Source organism: Pseudophryne corroboree, chromosome 1 (assembly GCF_028390025.1).
Source record: "Pseudophryne corroboree isolate aPseCor3 chromosome 1, aPseCor3.hap2, whole genome shotgun sequence".
In the NCBI taxonomy this organism is placed as follows: domain Eukaryota; kingdom Metazoa; phylum Chordata; class Amphibia; order Anura; family Myobatrachidae; genus Pseudophryne; species Pseudophryne corroboree.
The window spans coordinates 257752328-257766991 of NC_086444.1; positions in this window are offsets into that span (position 1 = coordinate 257752328).

The window sequence follows — 14664 nt, forward strand, 5'->3', positions numbered from 1 at the left end:
AAGAATACAAATGTGATCTTTAATCTTTGTTTAAATCACTACATACAGGTTGAGTATCACATATCCAAATATTCCGAAATACAGAATATTCCGAAATACTGACTTTTTTGAGTGAGAGTGAGATAGTGAAACCTTTGTTTTCTGATGGCTCAATGTACACAAACTTTGTTTACTACACAAAGTTATTAAAAATATTGTATTAAATTACCTTCAGGCTGTGTGTATAAGGTATATATGAAACATAAATGAATTGTGTGAATGTAGACACACTTTGTTTAATGCACAGTTATAAAAAAATATGGGCTAAAATTACCTTCAGGCTGATTGTATAAGGTGTATATGTAACATAAATGCATTCTGTGCTTAGACTTAGGTCCCGTCACCATGATATCTCATTATGGTATGCAATTATTCCAAAATACGGAAAAATCCAATATCCAAAATACTTCTGGTCCCAAGCATTTTTGGATAAGGGATACTCAACCTGTATTTGTATAATATACCCTATGCTTAAAATCTATCTTCTACAAACATGTTGGCAAACTATTTATTGCATACCTCCCAACATTAGCTACCCAATAATTGTGAAAGTGGGCATGGCTGTGGTATACTGGGGGTGTGGCTAAATAACAGCAGGTGTGTCCAAACCCAGCCAGGCAATGGGACCGAGGTAGATCAAAGCAAAAAAAGCAAGCAACTTTGTAATCTGGAACAAACCAAGGGGTATATTTACAAAGATTCTTGTTTTTGCCGTTTTGAAGGGTGTTTGAACTCGAATGGTATCGGGTGCATTTTACTGCAACTTTTTGAATCCTGATACGATCATTCACTAAGCTGCCAACTTTTCCCAATTCGTATTTTCCGATGTCGATGTGATTCGTAATGTTAGGCAGTGTTTTACGGGAGTGATGAGTAAAACACTGCCTGACAAAACACAAGGAATCCCGGCCGGATCTGTGAGATCCGTGCAGGGCTTCATTGTGTACCTTAAAAAGGTGTTTTTTGTAGTAAAAATTCCGAAAAAATTGCGTGGGGTCCCCCCTCCTAAGCACAACCAGCCTCGGGCTCTTTGAGCCGGTCCTGGTTGACAAAATATGGAGAAAAAAATGACAGGGGGTCCCCCATATTTCATCAACCAGCACCGGGCTCTGCGCCTGGTCCTGGTTCCAAAAATACGGGGGACAAAAAGCGTAGGGGTCCCCCATATTTTTGAAACTAGCACCGGGCTCCACTAGCCAGGTACATAATGCCACAGCCGGGGGATACTTTTATACTGGTCCCTGCGGCCCTGGCATTACATACCCAACTAGTCACCCCTGGCCGGGGTACCCTGGAGGAGTGGGAACCCCTTAAATCAAGGGATCCCCCTCCAGCCACCCAAGGGCCAGGGGTGAAGCCCGAGGCTGTCCCCCCCATCCAAGGGCGGCGGATGGGGGGCTGATAGCCATGTGTAAAAAATTTGAATATTGGGGGTCATTCCGAGTTGTTCGCTCGCAAGCTGCTTTTAGCAGCTTTGCACACGCTAAGCCGCCGCCTACTGGGAGTGAATCTTAGCATCTTAAAATTGCGAACGAAAGATTCGCAATATTGCGATAACACATCTCTGTGCAGTTTCTGAGTAGCTCCAAACTTACTCGGCATCTGCGATCAGTTCAGTGCTTGTCGTTCCTGGTTTGACGTCACAAACACACCCAGCGTTCGCCCAGACACTCCTCCGTTTCTCCGGCCACTCCCGCGTTTTTCCCAGAAACTATAGCGTTTTTTCACACACACCCATAAAACGGTCTGTTTCTGCCCAGAAACACCCACTTCCTGTCAATCACATTACGATCACCAGAACGATGAAAAAGCCGTGAGTAAAATTCCTAACTGCATAGCAAATTTACTTGGCGCAGTCGCAGTGCGAACATTGCTCATGCGCACTAAGCGGAAAAACGCTGCGATGCGAAGAATTTTACAGAGCGAACAACTCGGAATGACCCCCATTGTTTTTAGTAGCAGTACCTCAAGTCCCAGCAAGCCTCCCCCGCAAGCTGGTACTCGGAGAACCACAAGTACTAGCATGCGGTTAAAAACCTGGGCCGCTGGTACCTGTAGTACTACTACTAAAAAAATATCCTCAAAAAAACAGGATACACACACCGTGAAAGTATAAGTTTATTACATACATGCACACCTTCATACATACATACTTACCTATGTTCCCACGAGGCTCGGTCCTCTTCTCCATGTAGAATCCTTGGGGGACCTGTGAAAAAAATTATACTCACATAATCCAGTGTAGATTGTGTCCAAAGTATAATCCACGTACTTGTCAAAATAAAAAAACGGAAACCCGACCACGCACTGAAAGGGGTCCCATGTTTACACATGGGACCCCTTTCCCCGACTGCCAGGACCCCCCCTGACTCCTGTCAAAGAGGGTCCCTTCAGCCAATCAGGGAGCGCCACGTCGTGGCACTCTCCTGATTGGCTGTGTGCTCCTGTAGTGTTTGTGAGGCAGCACACGGCACAGATACAATGTAGCGCCTATGCGCTCCATTGTAGCCAATTGTGGGAACTGTGCGGTCAGCGGTGAGGTTACTTTCGGTCAACCGCTGACCGCAAAGTTCCCACCATTGGCTACAATGGAGCGCATAGGCACTTGAGCACTCAGAGACTAACACCCAAATACGAATGAATAACAGCCGTGTTTGACTGATGGTCTATTCATTCGTATTTCTGAACTTTGATAATCAAACCATTACGAATAGTCCAAACACTGCCCAGATTGGTGCTTAGTGAATTCCCGGATTGGGACTTAGAAAAAAAAACACAAATCGAACAAACTCGAATTCTTAGTAAATTTTGGCCCATGTTGCAATGGCATCAGTTGAGAACAAATGCATTTATTTTATATGCAGGATAAATACTGCTGACCCCTAATGCTGCACAGTTTTATTTTTATACTTTAATTGAGAGTTTTGACATGCCTCTCTCACATCAAAATAATCTCTTTGCACATTTTAAACCTGCCTCACCCAGAGTGCAACATGGTTTTGCCCAGCTACAAAGTTACATGCTCTTTGGTGGTCATTCCGAGTTGTTCGCTCAGTAATTTTTTTCGCATCGCAGCGATTTTCCGCTTAGTGCGCATTCGCAATGTCCGCAGTGCGACTGCGCCAAGTAAATTTGCTATGCAGTTAGGAATTTTACTCACGGCTTTTTCATCGTTCTGGTGATCGTAGTGTGATTGACAGGAAGTGGGTGTTACTGGGCGGAAACTGGCCATTTTATGGGTGTGTGCGGAAAAACGCTACCGTTTCTGTGAAAAACGCGGGAGTGGCTGGAGAAACGGAGGAGTGTCTGGGCGAACGCTGGGTGTGTTTGTGACGTCAAACCAGGTACGACAAGCACTGAACTGATCGCAGATGCCGAGTAAGTCTGGAGCTACTCAGAAACTGCTAAGAGAGGTGTATTCGCAATATTGCGAATACGTCGTTCGCAATTTTAAGATGCTAAGATTCACTCCCAGTAGGCGGCGGCTTAGCGTGAGTAAATCTGCTAAAAACAGCTTGCGAGCGAACAACTCGGAATGTGGGCCTTTGTTTCTTTGTTCCCAACTCAAATTAGCCCCAGTATCTCCCAAATAAAGTGGATTGACCCAATCACAGTACGGTATTGGGGCAGTATCAAACAACTAGGTTGTGCATGCAAAAATTGACAGGAATGCAGTTTAGCAAATTCGATTATGGAGTCTCAATTTGCAATTAATGCTTACATCAAAAAATATTGGGGTAACAAGTTAACTATATAGATACAGTCACATAACATGTACAAATTTCAAGACTGTGCTGCAATTAGTTCACATGAATACTGCGCTATAGGGATGGCCATTGGTGCTATTAGTGATTAACAACCCTTTGATTAACATTCCCATCAATATAGACCCATCACTTCTCCACCATCAATGGTTATTGACTTTTGATGGTCGATATTCGTACTTACTGCAGTATGCAGTGCTAACAATGCTGGCATGAATATGAATAAATTGCAAACGGAGCCATAAAGTATATTTTTTTCAAATGTCTTGTTGGTTTGATATCCTGAGCCATGATGTTTATTATGCTAATGCAGGTTTACCGTACTCTCTCTTTAAACCGGGCCACTAATGAAATACACAGGCTGTGAAGCCAGCCAGTCACTCAACTTGTGTAATTCATTGGTATTCCAGTTTAAAGGGGTGGAATGGTAAGCCTATGCTAATGCTATTAACGTCTTAAGAAAAATCAATCTGCAGAAATAAAATTATAGCACTGTTTTATTGGAAAAAGTTTGATGAATACTGGAATACATTAAACTGTCATATCTGTATAGCATTGCTACTAAAAAGCCAACTTCATTTTCATCCTTACTGTATAAGTTGTATTTTTTAACATGAGGTAGTAATTAATATTTTTTTTCTCAATAAACACATTCACTCAGCTGACAAGCTCAAGTTAAACATTGCAGGAGCTCACTTAAATGATTAGATTGCAATTTGTTTCTATGGTTACCAGAGCAATTCAAAACTTTACTTGGCAAACACTGCAGAAAAAAATTCTTGGCAGAATGTAACTGGAACATTTTTCAGTTGTCAAGAAAATGCAGTTCAATTTAAAAAGCCAATACTTTTAAAGTGCTCGTTGCTTACACATAGTGGAAGTAATTTATAGTATAACCCACCATACAGCAGCGATGAAGTGCAGAATTCTCCTACATTTACACTGGAGCACCCAAATATTTGCTGAAGCACAAGAGTTTCAGGAGCTAGAAGCTAATGTTTACAGAGGTAATAAAGTTTGCAAAAGGAACTATTTCTCACAATCAACGATGGTGGCAGGGGCGGATTGGGATAGAAAACCAGCCCGGGAAATTTCTGGAAGAGATTCCTTGCTTTAGGTGATATGTGGGTTCGAAACTGTTACACTGTGATCCCTACAGACCACCGTACTTACAAGCTAAGTGGTGATGGTTGCACAAAGTATTATGATGTCATAAAAGCCGTGTCTGCGATGGGCTCTGGGCGTTTACATCACATGGCGTACCTATTTAAGGTGAGTGTTGTATATTCTTGTTATCCTGAAGAAAATGTGTGTAAAGGTTGAAACGTTGATACTGTTCTAGCCGAGTCCATGTGTTTCATTGCTCAGCCACCTTCGAGTGCTGCCATTGGTATATATATATATATATATATATATATATATATATATATAGCAGACACAGCAGGTGCGGCACTCCAATGATTTGCGAATGTATGAAGCGGAGGTTACAACGTTTCAATGCCCTTTATTATGTGGCATTTTCGTCAGGTAAACAAAAAACATACAAAGCATCTTACCTTAAATAGATATCACCCTGTGTAAGACACGAGGACGCCACGGCGGGGCTTCACGCCCGGCACCCGGCGCGTTCGTGATGACGTCACGGCGCTCAAACGCGAGACGCCGGACCTCAGCAGTGACAATACCATCACCATAGTTACAATTGTCAACAATAGAATGCACTAAGTCAGATTAACATCACTATATCATACATGAACAATATCAAAACAGATTAGGATAAAAAGATCATATAGAGCACTAATAATAGTATTCACTAAGAGTGCAAATTAAATGATTATTATGACTGACAAGCATGGATCATAGTGCAGAGACTAACCGTATAAAGGTAATAGTAAAAACGGTTAAACAGTGTCATAAAGCGGCACAACTAATCTAATCACCTTGCATATTCACATAATGACGTGTCTAGCAATACTGCATAATATTAATATAGCGCAGTTAGTTAATCACAATTAGCCAGCACATTAGTACCTGAATGTTCATTAAGGCCATTAGGGGCCACTGTACCCAATCTGAATATCCAGCGGGCCTCACACTGCAATAGTTTCAAGCCCCTATTGCCACCTCGTGGGGACAACGGAATATGGTCTATCATTCTGTATTTCAAAGTGGTAAGATTATGTGAAGCAGTCAGGAAGTGCCTAGCCACTGGCTGATCACTCTTACCAACAGTTAGAGCAGCCTTAATGGCTGATCGATGAGCGGCCATCCTATCTTTAAATGCGCACTCCGTTTTACCTATATAGGATAAACCGCACGGACAGATTATCTGATATACAGTAAACTTAGATTTACAGGTAAGTCTGTGTTTGATATACATAATCTTTCCTGTTTGGGGATGATAAAACGTATCACCTGGAATCAAAAATTTACAAGTAACACAGATACAACGGATGCAGCCCAGCTTACCTCTATAGATATCGGGAGCTGGCACAGAAATGTCAGCTTTAACTAGGATGTCACGTTTATTGCGACCACGTTTATGGCAAGGCATCAGTTGGGTATCAGACAAATGGCAATCGGGGTCAGATTTAATTAGAGGCCATAATTTTTTAGAGATTTTGTTAATAGTACCACTAGCCGTGGTGAAATGAGTGACCCACGGGAGAATTTTACGTTCTTTTTTGTTACTGGGTTGCAATAATTCCATCCTATCCATATTAAGGACCCTAGTTTTAGTCTGTTGTAACAGATCAAGATCATATCCTCTTTCGAGGAATTTATGTAATAAATTATTGATCTGGATTTCAGCTTGTCTAGTATCAGATGTAATCAGTCGAACACGGATAAACTGGGAATAAGGCAAGCCTGCAATTAATGGTCTAGGGTGACAACTGGAATAAGTCAACAGATTGTTACGATCGGTTGGTTTAGAATACAGATTGGTTGAAATAACACCTCCATGCATATATATAGCAACATCCAAATAGTGGATCTCAGAAGGGCTAGAACAAAAGGTAAATTTAACTGGACAATCACTTAAATTATGTGCATTAATATGGCTAATAAGATCATCACTATCACCCTTCCAAAAGATGAGCAAGTCATCAATATAGCGACAGAAGAAAACAATTCTAACAGCAATAGAGGCTTCCGAAAAAAATACAGCCTGCTCAACTTCAAACATAAAAATGTTGGCATATGAGGGGGTTACCGCCGCCCCCATAGCACAACCTATCAGTTGCAAGTAGAAAGATCCGTCATACAGAAAGAAATTACGTGTTAAAATAAATTTAATTAAGCTCAGCACAAAAGGTATTGCAGGCCCACTATATGACAAATGACCATCCAAGAATCGCCCCACAGCTGCCAACCCCAAATCATGGGGTATGACTGTGTACAAGCTGGTTACATCGATGGTGAACATGGTAACATCATTGTCCAATCTAGGAAGTGCCAGTAATTTAACAAGCAAAGATGTAGTGTCCAGCAAATACCTAGGGTGATTTCTAATAAACGGTTGTAGGATACTATCAATGTACACTGAAGCCGGTTGTGATAGACCACCCCGGGCAGCAATAATCGGTCTACCCGGGGGGTCCACCACAGACTTGTGTATTTTGGGAGTAGTGTAGAATAATGGTACCAACGGGAACATAGGTAGCAGTGCTTTACACAATTGCTCAGAGATAACTTCGTTAGTCAAGGCTTCTTGTAGAATGGCTGCCAATTCAGACTTAAAGATGCCAGTCGGGTCCTGAGGAAGCAAGCGGTACGTAGAGGTATCATCCAAATGTAAAGCCACTTGGAGTTTGTATTTAGCTAGGTCCTGAATAACCAGAGCACCCCTCTTATCAGCTGGCCGAAATATCAATTCTTTATTGTTAGCCAGGGTATCCAATGCTTGTTGTTCTATGGCTGATAGGTTATGGCGTTGTGGATGTTGTTTTGTTAGTGCTGACTGTACATCATCATTTAGCAGTCGCATGAAGGTTTTTATGGATGGGTTAAAGGATTGCGGCTCAAAGGTCGATCTCGGAATGATTTTAGATAGCTGTGGCGGAATTTGGACTGCAGGCGGCTCATCAGTAGGGGTTACAGGCGATGTATTGCGTTTACCATAAAACTCCCTGAGTTTGAGTTGTCGATGAAGTCTATGTTGTTCAATATTCCAGTCCAGTCTATTGAACCTAGACCTAGGCACAAATGATAAGCCCCTGGATAACACTTTGGATTCTGCTGGAGATAGCTCATATGAAGACAGGTTGACAATCAAGTTTTCTTGGTTTGTTTTTTGCCACGTCCCTTGCCTTTTCCTTTGGCCGCCCCTCCTTGTGTATTTGCGGTGCCGCTGGAATGTTGTGCCCGCGTGGTGACTCCTAAAGGGTCTGATGGATCACGATGGGCACCCTTTGGACCACTTCTCTCATTCTCACTGGTTGATGAATTAAATTCGGTAGAGGAATCCTGCTGGCTAACTGCTTGGCGTCTGTTACGCCGAAAGAATGGCTTCCTGGGCTCAGATCCTCGTGCTGAATAAGTCCATTGATAGACTGTATTGTGTTCATAGTCTGCATCGACCTTGGGTTGTTTAGATCTTTTAAATTTAATAAGATCTCTCTTATATACCTGTAATTGTGCATTTAGTTTTGCTGCCCGGGGTGGTCTATCACAACCGGCTTCAGTGTACATTGATAGTATCCTACAACCGTTTATTAGAAATCACCCTAGGTATTTGCTGGACACTACATCTTTGTTTGTTAAATTACTGGCACTTCCTAGATTGGACAATGATGTTACCATGTTCACCATCGATGTAACCAGCTTGTACACAGTCATACCCCATGATTTGGGGTTGGCAGCTGTGGGGCGATTCTTGGATGGTCATTTGTCATATAGTGGGCCTGCAATACCTTTTGTGATGAGCTTACTTAAATTTATTTTAACACGTAATTTCTTTCTGTATGACGGATCTTTCTACTTGCAACTGATTGGTTGTGCTATGGGGGCGGCGGTAGCCCCCTCATATGCCAACATTTTTATGTTTGAAGTTGAGCAGGCTGTATTTTTTTCGGAAGCCTCTATTGCTGATAGAATTGTTTTCTTCTGTCGCTATATTGACGACTTGCTCGTCTTTTGGAAGGGTGATAGTGATGATCTTATTAGCCATATTAATGCACATAATTTAAGTGATTGTCCAGTTAAATTTACCTTTTGTTCTAGCCCTTCTGAGATCCACTATTTGGATGTTGCTATATCCATCCATGGAGGTGTTATTTCAACCAATCTGTATTCTAAACCAACCGATCGTAACAATCTGTTGGCTTATTCCAGTTGTCACCCTAGACCATTAATTGCAGGCTTGCCTTATTCCCAGTTTATCCGTGTTCGACGGATTACATCTGATACTAGACAAGCTGAAATCCAGATCAATAATTTATTACATAAATTCCTCGAAAGAGGATATGATCTTGATCTGTTACAACAGACTAAAACTAGGGTCCTTAATATGGATAGGATGGAATTATTGCAACCCAGTAACAAAAAAGAGCGTAAAACTCTCCCGTGGGTCACTCATTTCACCACGGCTAGTGGTACTATTAACAAAATCTCTAAAAAATTATGGCCTCTAATTAAATCTGACCCTGATTGCCATTTGTCTGATACCCAACTGATGTCTTGCCATAAACGTGGTCGTAATATACGTGACATTCTAGTTAAAGCTGACATTTCTGTGCCAGCTCCCGATATCTATAGAGGTAAGCTGGGCTGCATCCGTTGTATCTGTGTTACTTGTAAATTTTTGATTCCAGGTGATACGTTTTATCATCCCCAAACAGGAAAGATTATGTATATCAAACACAGATTTACCTGTAAATCTAAGTTTACTGTATATCAGATAATCTGTCCGTGCGGTTTATCCTATATAGGTAAAACGGAGTGCGCATTTAAAGATAGGATGGCCGCTCATCGATCAGCCATTAAGGCTGCTCTAACTGTTGGTAAGAGTGATCAGCCAGTGGCTAGGCACTTCCTGACTGCTTCACATAATCTTACCACTTTGAAATACAGAATGATAGACCATATTCCGTTGTCCCCACGAGGTGGCAATAGGGTCTTGAAACTATTACAATGTGAGGCCCGCTGGATATTCAGATTGGGTACAGTGGCCCCTAATGGCCTTAATGAACATTCAGGTACTAATGTGCTGGCTAATTGTGATTAACTAACTGCGCTATATTAATATTATGCAGTATTGCTAGACACGTCATTATGTGAATATGCAAGGTGATTAGATTAGTTGTGCCGCTTTATGACACTGTTTAACCGTTTTTACTATTACCTTTATACGGTTAGTCTCTGCACTATGATCCATGCTTGTCAGTCATAATAATCATTTAATTTGCACTCTGAGTGAATACTATTATTAGTGCTCTATATGATCTTTTTATCCTAATCTGTTTTGATATTGTTCATGTATGATATAGTGATGTTAATCTGACTTAGTGCATTCTATTGTTGACAATTGTAACTATGGTGATGGTGTTGTCACTGCTGAGGTCCGGCGTCTCGCGTTTGAGCGCCGTGACGTCATCACGAACGCGCTGGGTGCCGGGCGTGAAGCCCCGCCGTGGCGTCCTCGTGTCTTACACAGGGTGATATCTATTTAAGGTAAGATGCTTTGTATGCTTTTTGTTTACCTGACAAAAATGCCGCATAATAAAGGGCAATGAAACGTTGTAACCTCCGCTTTATACATTCTCAAATCATTGGAGTGCCGCACCTGCTGTGTCTGCTGTCTATCTCCTTGTGAAGGCACCCAGTGTAATTATCTACTTTAAGTTGCCGTGCCGGACCCTTGCCGATCTTCTATATATATATATATATATATATATATATATATATAGCTTGAAAAAAAGGGACTGCGGCACTCAGGGTCTTGTGGTTGAAAAAAATTTATTAAAAATTCACAGCAAAGAACATCAACGTTTTGGGGTGTCTAACCCCTTTGTCAAGATATGAGAGAGTGTGTGTGGTGAGAAAAGGACTTACCTAAATGGAGAAGGAGCCCGCCAAACCGCCAGAGTGCGGCCGCCCGTGTTCCCAGTGCATGCCCTGTGCGGCACTGAGTGATGATGTGTTAGTGCGTCTTGTGAGTGACGGGGCTGCTCCATTGCTAAGCAACGGCGGGGACGCTGTGGGCCGAGTGACTGTGTAAAACCTAGAGATAATGCAGAGACATCAGTGGGCTAGAACACCACAGGCACCAATAAAACAATGTAGCATGTGTGAAGTAGCGACCTGTATTAATAACAAGGGATAGTAAGCAGTGCCCTGCGTGCATTAGTATACATGCAATGGGGAAGTTAACCCCATGAGGGCCGCGGATGGTTAAGCAATAGCGGGCATAAAACATCTAAACCAAGGGGACATGCAGCTAGCCACTGTAGCAAAAGGGGGGAACACCAAAGAAATGTGATTAAATAACCAAAAGGTATTGGGGAATTCAAAAAATCAGCAAATAAGGAATGTAACAAATGTCCAGCAAATCCAATGGCCAATACATCATATGATCCAATGCAGGACACTGTAAAGAAAGAGTCAATAAGTCCAGAAGAGTCTGATATACAGTGCTCGGATAACTAAATGGCTATTGGTCCGGTTCGAAGGTCGACACTGAGGATCCCTTAACGAATAATTAGATGCACCAGAGAATTATCCAAAGGTACTCCACACTATTCTTTCGTTGAGGCCGTCTGGCTGAGTGATGTTGAGCCTGAAAATCCAGGACGCCTCTCTGCGAAGTAAAGAGCAGTCCCGGTCCCCACCCCGAAGGGATTTCGGGACATGATCTATGATCCTCAGTGTCGACCTTCGAACTGGACCAATAGCCATTTAGTTATCCGAGCACTGTATATCAGACTCTTCTGGACTTATTAACTCTTTCTTTACAGGGTCCTGCATTGGATCATATGATGTATAGGCCATTGGATTTGCTGGACATTTGTTACATTCCTTATTTGCTGATTTTTTGGATTCCCCAATGCCTTTTGGTTATTTAATCACATTTCTTTGGTGTTCCTCCCTTTTGCTACAGTGGCTAGCTGCATGTCCCCTTGGTTTAGATGTTTTATGCCCGCTATTGCTTAACCATCCGCTGCCCTCACGGGGTTAACTTCCCCATTGCATGTATACTAATGCACGCAGGGCACTGCTTACTATCCCTTGTTATTAATACAGGTCGCTACTTCACACATGCTACATTGTTTTATTGGTGCCTGTGGTGTTCTAGCCCACTGATGTCTCTGCATTATCTCTAGGTTTTACACAGTCACTCGGCCCACAGTGTCCCCGCCGTTGCTTAGCAACGGAGCAGCCCCGTCACTCACGAGACGCACTAACACGTCATCATTCAGCGCCGCACAGGGCATGCACCGGGAACACGGGCGGCCGCACACTGGCGGTTTGGCGGGCTCCTTCTCCATTTAGATAAGTCCTTTTCTCACCACACACACTCTCTCACATCTTGACAAAGGGGTTAGACACCCTGAAAACGTTGATGTTCTTTGCTGTGAATTTTTAATACATTTTCTTCAACCACAAGACCCCGAGTGCCGCAGTCCCTTTTTTTCAAGCTGTCCTTCATTTTCACTGAGGACACCAGGGCACATCATCTATTGGAGGAGTGCCGGGCTTTGTATGCTGTATATATATATATATATATATATATATATATAAAACCTTACCTACGAAGAGACTGCAAGTGCTGACTGTATTATTCATAGGATATGAGAGTGTGACATTTTTGGCAGAGGCAACCAATTAAGATCCAATTTGGACTTAACAAATAATCCTTTTATCAAGGAAGGTGATGAGTAATGCACTCCATCTAGAAGTTCTTTCTATGCACATTTATAAGAATGAAGGTCTCATTATAGACAAATCAGAAAAGTCATCCTTGAATCACATGTTGGAAATTAATTTGACACCTACGAAATTTGGAAAATTACAAAGTGGTTAAAAATATGCAGTGATATTAAGTCACTTAAATTCTCAGAGTGCTTCCCAGAACCAACAACTACACAGACTTACTTTAGTCCAAACTGGCAAAAGTACACTACTTGGGGACAGTATGTATTTCCATAAAAGTACTGATCTGAAATATGACATCTTGTAAAGGTGCATATTGGAACATTGGAAATCTGGGATAGGTCCTGCTGGGCTGACCAAAAGCCACTCCTCCCAGCTTGCCTGAATGATGGAAGCAACAGCCAGTCTGCTACCACCAAATGCAGCCCCTCACTTTAATGACTGACGGTTGAATCAACCAATCAGCAACTGTACTGTGACAGAAAGACCAATAGATGGAAGAGGACCATCCACCCAGAAATACTGATAGCCATCCCAATGTTATCACACTGCCTAGTCTGATGTCTAGGAGTCTGTGGTTTGAGCCAGGTACCAGCAGCACATTATCTGTATTACTGTAATCTCTCCCAAAGCCTGTCATGTACACCTTCAAAATATTACCAGGATTAGACTGTTTCTCATCCTTGATGCTTCCTGTATATGGTCTAAATTCTAACTAGTCTCTCTCCATATCAATCTATTCTGAACCTCATGACTGATTTTCTATATCTGCATATCTACTGCTATCTTGCCACTCTGCCATGATTTATACCTACTTCCCCCTCCACACCAAAAACATTTCAATCTCCTCGCCCTCACCAACAAAACCTCAGCTGCCGCCTCTCCAACATCTATGACTTTATCTCACTGCGCATCTGTGATAGCCGGGCAGGGCCAGGTCCATCAGTGATTTTAAAAGCATTGCACGCCAGGTCATCTCATCACATAAGCAAGCAGTTTATTCACAGTTCAGACAGGGTTATCATGACAATAACATTTGATTTCTTATTCTCCTCTCTTCAGCGTAATATTTAGATGGGTTACATCAGGTTTCATTTCCTTTCATTTGTTTCACTGGCAATAACAGCATTAAAAATGATGTGACAGCATTACAGTACAGTACATACCAGCACAGTCTCTGGGAATCAGTAGTGCGGCTTCCGCAAACTGAGATTCATTTCAGTGTGCTCTCCCCCATTTGCCAGGGGCTCTATCTAAATGGTATCTCTCATGGACACGTTACTGGGGGCCTTTCGCCAAATGTGGTTTCCTACCACTCACCCATATAGTCCTCTCCCAAAGACTCACACCTCCCATCCTGCTTCTTGGGTACCCCTGAACGTGGGGATCCCCTTTGTTTCCTCCACTGATTGCTCATGCTGTTGCTGCTCTCACACTGCAAATCTGGATATCTTTTGCTCTTCCTAGCAGCACCTACATGCTGCTCCATAATGCCAGGGACTGTGGAGTACCATGTTTGTTCCACAGTCCCCAGACTGCATTTTTCGTGGACACAGCCTGTGCCCTCCATCCTCAGTCCTCAGCTCACACTGAATTCTAGCCTGTGCTTTGTTCCTTGTCCTAAAACCCCCCTACACTTCCTGTCCTAACCCCTTACATGTCACAGGGTCTGTGAGAACTGGTTTAACTGGTATTGGGGCCAAAAACTCCCCCACTCACTGATAAGAATCAAATGGCTTTTGGAACTTTCCAATATCTGTTAACATTCCAGTATGCTACACATCTCCACTTCACGCTGCCAACCACAACCTGTCTCCACAACTTTTTTCAACTCTCCACTTATGGAATAAACTTCCAAGCCCTATTAGACTCTCAAGCAGCTGCAAACAAATGCTCCTTATATAAAAAAAATCTGTTCATGAAAGCATTAGCCTTCCACTTAATTCCACTTTTTCTTGCCTAGCCTAAATCTACACACATTCTCAATCCA